We start from the raw sequence: 8,220 nt of genomic DNA, 5'->3' as shown, positions 1-8,220 counted from the left end.
GCATTATCTTCAAAACATTTCAGACAATAAAATCGGTCCGGATTCGAAGCAAGCCTAGAATTGTAAAGCTTATATTTAGCTCACTCGGACTCCTACTCCTACTCCTCCCCCGCCCGGTACCACCATTACCCACAAAGATCTTTTGCAATGGCCAGCTGTGCGTGCGTGCGTCCATCGCGCAATTTCTAGGTTGTTATTTATAGTTGATATAACGCTATCTGCCTCTGTCTCGTTCTCTCTCTTACCTTCCTTAATCAGCTGTGTTTCTCATGCCTTAGAGTCACGAAGACGCCTCAACACGTTACTTGTGTCTACGGTTCTGGGTTTCACTGCCACATGTCGTGCTAGTCGCGGCGCTCGAATGCCACTTCTGAGAAAACCAATGATGCCAAGTGAGAGGGCCAGCGGATTCAGCGGGACAGACTTGTCTTCCCAGTACTGTCCCTCGGGGAGGCACTGGCCCTGGGGGTGGCTGTGACACATGGGAATCAGATGGCACTGGGAAGCAATGGAGAGGGGATTCGAAGTGATCCACGAGGCTTTGGGGGCCATGGTGCTAAATGATGGTATTAGAGATCAAATCTAAGTCACAATGCCACTCAACTGTATTGCTTGAACAACATTCGAATCAGTTGCACGACGAAAAAATGTAAAACAATTATTACCAATATCAAACGGAAAAGATGCCGTGGACCTTCCCTCTCACAGTCCAGGCCAGCACACATCACACCCGTACACGACCTGCACGCGCTTCCTAATGTCCGGAGTCCAGCCCGAACCAAGGTGTCGGGAAGCGGAACAGGCGCCTGGTAACTCCGTGGCATGTACTGCTTTATTACCTTTTTCTCGTATCACGTTTTGATTCCGTCGGCTAAAGTCGTATTCTTCATAAGAAAATGCAACGAGGCGCATCGACGAGACTCCTCTTGGGAAGAAGAATAAAAGAGTGGGCGACCTGCTGACCTGACCCAATGTGATCAGGTGTCGTGGCATCGCAGAGGGTCGACTGCCCTCGCGAACCCCTACAAACTCTGACACGACCTACACAAAGTCCCTAGCAGTGGAAGAGATGTACGATCGATTAAATTTACCACGAGGACCGAGCAGGCCTCTCCGAAACAGCATCCTGGTTTTTGCCTCTATGCCACGCGTTCGTCAGGTCAGTGGAAATCCTTTGACAAGATTTAAGAAGCGTGGGATCACATCTGCTGCCTTTTATTTAATTAACGATCACCTTTCCCCATGCGGTGCCACCTCGGCTCCCTGCCAAGTCCGAGAGTGATATTCATTCCTCGCCTGAAGTAAATATCTTCCGTACATATATGGGGACATACTGGTTGGCCTTCCCCAAAGAGTTTAACCTCTGTCGAGGCGGCCAGGATTTCACGCCCCATGTAAACACTCCTGCCAGAGCGTGGCAGCTCAAAATGTGTTTACGAGAGACCATGTAAACTGGGTTTGTTTTTCCTCGTTTTTTATCGTTTCTGGAAACTTAATTAAACCCCATTCTTCTTCTTACTATCCCACATTCCAGCAGCGTAAAGTGAACACTCATGACCACGACACACCTTAATGATGATAGTGGAACATCATCACATATATGCGTTTAAAACGGGCCAGACCTCGTTCCAATCGGCCAGGCCACTTCTGGAGGCGTGGAAACTTCCGATAAACAAGTCCTTTACTGGATGGGCACCGGAAGGAACCTAACAAAGCGTCAAAGATTGGGAAAATGGACGGAACGGAAGCAGCTGGGTTCGGCAAGCGGGGAAATAACTTTTCACGCGATTCTCCCTGCTCAGGAGGGACTTCTTCACCTGGTTTCCGGCGGCGGGTCCTACCAGGTCCAGGTCTCGGTCGACGGGATGCCGGTGGGGGTGCAGGCAGGAGTAGGGGAGAGCGGGAGAATATAGTGGGAGTGGGGTAAGGGCGGCGGTGAGGAGGCGGGTAGATGGCGAAGGAGCTAATGGATGAGCAAGGTAGATTAGCTAGATTCACCATTTTACAAACAAATGTCTTGAGATATTTTAAGGGTCTCAGCGGTCACCTTATTCAGCGGCATGCCGAGAGGTTTTAAGATGGGGAATAATTTTAATGGAACTCCACACATGTATTTAAGAATTAACATACGCACTCGTTTCTGGACACAAACATGCCCAAAAAATAAGCATCCATACACGCACACTAAAGCATACCGCGTGTGAGTACGCAGAGAAGGAAAAACACACACGAAATCGAGAAAAAAAGGAAGAGACGGCAACCGAGATCAGCGGCTCCTATTTACTTACTCCCGCTCACACATGATTTTCCTATTCGGCGCCAATTTCTGACGCGGACGCTCGTGGTACGATGGGACATGGAGAACACTGATAAGAATCAGTTCCTAGTGGAGAATGCAGCGTTAAGTCGCAGATCGAGCAGAAGGGGACAATAGACAATAGCCATTAGACGCGCGACTTACGGGAAAGTACGATATGAAAACATTTTCTATGTGCATATTTTATAACAGCCTTTACGAATGTATATTGTGTACATACGCAATACAAGGACCCTGTTGCAACACCAAAAAGAAAACGGTGGTACAAATTCAGATTTTCCAAGGAAAGAAGTGGCATTCCATTGTCTCGACATCACGACTGTCTTCTTCATCTGTACATCAATATCCCCATAGAAGATAGAGAGAAAGCTAGAGCATAAAAGAGTACATCCCAGGCCACGGAAATCCGCTCCTTTCTACCTCATATGTCAGCCTTCACCGCGCCCGGGAAATCCTCGCGAGGAAATGAGGCAAGAAGCCGAATCAACACTGGCTCCCGTAGGTGCCTCTTGGAACGATTAACGAAAGCGCCCGCCTGTGGCCGGCCCTATTTTTAGTTCTGAATACTTTGATTCATACCCATGTAAACACGCACACACACAAACATAAAAAAACACGCACGCACGCACGCCCACACACGCACACGCGTGTTGAACACAGCATCTACGCACATGACGGGTTAAGGGCGAGAGTTGAGCCGCAGCCATGTAAACAGCCTCCCCGAAGTCTACTACGTCTTAAGGTGCGGAGGATTAGGCCCTTGGCTCCCGGTCAACTTGCTGCTCAGCCTTCCTGCGCCCGCCCCGCCATCCAGCCAGCCCCTCATATTTACTCGGTTTCCCCACCCCGCCTCCCACCCCAGTTTTCAAAGCGTCTCCAGAACCCCAAAAAGGCCCCAACTCCTTCCCCTCAAATTGCTCCCAGCCTTAACCATCGCCTGCTCCTCAAGCTCACCCCGAGGCCGGGAGAGGCCAAGGAAGGGGAGGGGGGGAAAACCGTTGTAAAACGAATCTCCAAAACTCCTCTCTCTCCTCTCTCTCTCTCCCCCCCGACTTTCTGGGGAAATATAATAAAATTTATAATATATATTATAAAATTATATATATAATAATTAAAATATATATAATAATTAAAATATATATATATAATTATAATAAATATTAAATATATATATATATAATATATATAAATATACAAACACCAATATTATATTATATATATAAAATATTAATAAATTAATTATTTTATAAATATAATATATATATATATATATATAGAATATATATATATATAATGTCACAACACACACACACACAAAAAAAAAAATATAGTATATATATATATATTTTATATATATTATAATATAATTATATTTATATATTTTTATATGTACAATTTTTTTAACGGTAGTTTCTGTTGACCCCCCCCTGGTAAGCGATAATTCTATTTTTCATTTGGAGCCTTGGATGAACGTGGGGGTCCCGTTCCTTTCCAGGGAAGTGCCGGGTTACCTTTTTAGGTAATATTTTTTTTATCCCCCAGGTTTGGGAAACAGCAGGGGACTTGGGGCGGCTTGGCCCCCCATGGCTAGGTAGCTTTTTCGGGTGAAGCCCTTCCCCAAGGGGAAAACGCCCCCGGCGGTGACTCAAACCCCTCGAACCAATTGCCGTCGTGACGGGTTTTGATTCGACCCCTAACCACGGCCCCGCGGCCTTATATGTAAAAAACAATATAAAAATTATATATATATATATAATATATAATATAAAATATATATATATGTAAAATTTTAAACCACACAACATACACACATCCATAATAGGGTTTTGGTGTTTGTGTGGGTGGTGGTGTGTGGGGGTGGTGTGTGTGTGTGTGTGTGTGTGGTGTGTGTGTGGGTGGTGGGTTTGTGGGTGTGTTTGTGTCCCGGGGGGGGGGGGGGGGGGGGGGGGGGGGGGGGGGGGGGGGGACAAAAAAAAAAAAAAAAAAAAAAAAAAAAATTATTTAATGTTATTTTTTTATAAAATAATATATTTTTAAATAATTAATTTTATATATATATATTATATTTAATAAATTATAATAAAACAAAAGGGAAGGGGAGTGAATTTTAATTTAAATTTTTAAAAAAATTAAAAAATTTTAAAAAAAAAAAAAAAAAAAAAAAAAAAAAAGGAGGGAGGGAAAAAAAAAAAAGAAGAGAGAAAGGGGGGGAAAAAAGATAAAAGGAAAAAAAAAAAAAAAAAAAAGGGGGGAAGAGAGAGAGAGAGAGAAGAGAGAGAGAGAAGAAAAGGGGAGAGAAGGGAAAAGGAGAGAGAGAAAGAAGAGAAGGAGAGAAAAAAGAAGGGAAGAGGGAAGGAGAGGAAGAAAGGAGAGAGAGAGAGAGAAAAGGGGGGGGGGGGAAAAAAAAAGAAAAAAAAAAAAGAGAGAAAAAGGGGAAAGAAAAAAGAAAAGGAAAAAGGGAAAAAGGGGGGAAAGGAGGGGGGGGGGGGGGGGGGTTTTTTTTTAAAAAAAATAAAAAAAAAAAAAAAAAAAAAAAAAAAAAAAAAATTTTTTAAAAAAAAAAAGGGGGGGAAAAAAAAAAAAAAAAAAAGGGGAAAAAAAAAAAAGGGGGGGGGGGGGAAAAAAAGTTTAAAGGGGTTTTTTTTTTTTAAAAAAAAAAAAGGGGGGGGGGGTTTTCGGGGGGTGATTTAAAAAAACTGAAGGATGTGAACCTAAAAAAAAAAAATTTTTTTTCCCCCCGGAAGATGGGTTGCCCAGGGGTGACTACCGCGATGCGAAAAACTTAAATTGTGGAGATAAGGCCTTTTTCCCTCAATTAATTCACCACTGCGCCTCTGCAAAAGCAACGCAGAATCGTATTCACTGCGTGTGCAGCACAGCCACATGCCGTCGGGCAATGTGTCATTGGGAATTTTCTTTTTATTGGGGGTATTTATAGAGCATGAGAAGGAAAGATCCAGCCCGGGGATGAGCAAGGGCGGATTTTCCCATACAAAAAGAGTGAGTTTTAAAGCAGCCTTATTCTAACTTATAACCGATTTGTTAACTAAATAGAGAAAGCACAAGATGTCACTGAGACAAATGAAGAAATGTAAGAATGGATTAAACGCAGAGAATAACATACTGAAAGGCATCTCTCGCGCTGAGAAGGTAATCATTCTTATTCGTACATTTTCTACAAGTGCAGACCAACACCTTCCCCCCCCCCCTATCCCTCACCCCCCCCCCCCCCCCTGTTTTTCCAAGGTTAACATCCCGGGGACCCACCTAACCCCGCAATCGAACATGGCAAATATCTCAAGCGTAACTGAGGGGCAAAGAGGGGAGGATGAGTGGGAGGGGATGGGGGAGGAAGAGAAAGAGAGGAAACAAATAAGAAGGAGGGAGAAACACAGAGAAGAAAAGTAAATAGATAGATAGAGGGGAAGGTGGGAAACAGAGAGAATTTTAAAATTTTATTTTTTTCATTTGTTACATTTGTTGTTATTTTTTGGTGTGAAAGCGTCTATTTTTTTTTTTCAAAATTTACCCCAAAGGGAATAACCGGGGGACCATCCAAGGGCGGCGAAGGGGGGGGGAAGGAGGGGGGGAAAGGGAAAGGAGGGGGAAGAGGAAAGAGTAGGAGGAAAAATGAAAATGAGAGAGAGAGGAAAGAGAGAGGGAGAGAGGGAATGAGACACAGAGAAGATCGTGATATTTTTTTCCGTGCCCAAAGAAAAAAGTTTCAACCCGCCACAGACTTTTTTTCAGCCATATTGAAAATCCTCGCAAGTTTTTGGCGCGGGGGGCCAGCTAGTGTGGAAGAGCAGTACGATTAATTTTCATCCCGATTTATACGGACATCCTGGCTGCGGACATACGGAAGATAGCTGGCCGTGTCAAAATTTTGGGGGGTTTCAGGTTGGGATTTCCAACGTTTTATCCCCTTTTTAATCCCTTTGGGTGTCTGAAATGGTTTAAGGGATATTTTTTTGGCCAAGAATTTTTTAAAAACCCCCCGGGGGTTTTTCAGAATTTTTAAATAAGAGAAAGAGAAAAGAAAAAAGGGGGGGAGGGGGGAGAAAGGGGGAAGGGGAAAAAAAGGGGAAAAAGGGGAGGGGGGAAAGGGGGGGGGAGAAGAAAGAGGGGGGGGGGGAGGGGAAAAGAAGAAAAAGAAAGAGAAAAGAGGGAAAAAAGAGAGGAGGAGGGGAGGGGAGGGAGAAAAGGGGAGAAGGAGGAAGGGGAGGGGAAGAAGAGGGGGAGAAAAAGGGGGGGAGAAGGGAAAAAAAGGGGGGAAGGGGGAGAGAAAGGGGGGAAGAGAAGGGGATTTTGATAAAAGAAGGGGGGAAAAAGGAAACGGGAGGGGAAAAGGGGAGGGAGAAAAAGGGGGGGGGGGGAAAAAAAAAAAGGGGGGGGGGAAAAAAGGGAAATAGGAAAAAGAAACAAAAAAGGGGGGGAGAGAGGGGGGGAGGGGGGGGGGGGGGGAGAGAAGGAAGGGGAGGGGAAAAAGGGGAAAGGGGAAAAAGGGGGGAAAAGGGGGGAAAGGGGGGGGGGGGAGGGGGGGGGAAAGGGGGGAGGGAGGAGGGGGGGGGGGAGGGGGGGAAAAAGGGAAAAAAAAAAAAAAAAAGGGGGGGGGGGGGGAAAGGGGGGGGAAGGGGGGGGGGGAAAAAAAAAAAAACCCAGGGGGGGGGGGGGGGGGGAAAAAAAAAAAAATTTTAAAAAAAAAAAAAAAAAAAAAAATGTTGGGGGGGGTCCCAAAAAACATATAAATTTTTTTTTTGGGGGTAATATATTCCTTTATGGTTTAAAAAAAACCCCCCCAAAAAAAATTGTAAATTTTAATGCTTTTATATTTATTTTGGGGAAAATTTTTTTTTTTAATTTTTAATCCTATTTTTTTTATATTTAACCCCAATTTTTATAATAAAAAAAAAGAAAATAAAAAAAAAATTTTTAAAGGAAAAAAAATTTTTAAAAAAAAAAAAAATTTAAAAAAAAATAAAAAAAAAAATTAAAAAAAAAATAAAATTTAAAAAAATTAAAAAAAAAAGGGGGAAAAAATTTTTAAAAAAAAAAAAAATTTAAAAAAAATAAAAAAATTTAAAGAAATTTTTATAAATATAAATATTTGGGGGGGATGAGAGAGAAAGAGAGAGCGAGGGGGGAGGGAGAGAGAAAAAGAGAGAGAGAGAGAGAGAGAGAGTCGGGGGTTGCATAAGCGCGAAAGCAAGCAGCCCGAGAACAAAAGCTGGCCCCCACCCCACCCTCCGCCCTTGCGCAAGGCTGAGGTCACGCACCAACACACTGCCATCACAGCCACTCGCGGTGCCGCTCGGGTGCTGCCGGCGGCGTCAAGGGGTCGCATCCCATTCCAGTCATCGCCGTCAGCCCGACCCTTCCCCCTCCACGCCCAAGACTCCCTCCCGCTGACAATGCGCTCTGCTGACGGAGTGCTTGCGTCAGCGGGGTCATCTGGCGCCTCATCTCAGCGCTCTCCGGTCAACTTCTTTTCCTTCGCCTCGTTTCCTGAATTTTCTGTCACATCCTCGTCACTTTTCTCTAAGTATTTACGTACCCGGGACTATCGGAATATATAGTAGAAGAGAAGAATAAAGAATAAATAGAGAAAAATAGAAGAGAGAGAGAAAGGGGGGTAGGATAGAAGAAAAAAAAATAATAGAAAAATGAAGAAGAGAAAAGAATAAAAAAAATAAGATAAGTAGAGAAATATAATAGAGAGAGAAAAGAAGAAGATAATCTAATAGAAAAAAGGTAAAAAATAAAGAAATAAATATATATAATATAGATATATAGAGGAAAAATAGATACAACAGAATATAGATGATAGAGAGATATATAAGATAAAGATATGAGTATGTTAAAAGGGAAATTTTTATATGGAAACAAATATCGGTGTGATAAAA

The sequence above is a fragment of the Penaeus monodon genome, chromosome 12, assembly GCF_015228065.2.
Source record: "Penaeus monodon isolate SGIC_2016 chromosome 12, NSTDA_Pmon_1, whole genome shotgun sequence".
NCBI classification, from domain to species: domain Eukaryota; kingdom Metazoa; phylum Arthropoda; class Malacostraca; order Decapoda; family Penaeidae; genus Penaeus; species Penaeus monodon.
This window is presented reverse-complemented; position numbering follows the sequence as displayed.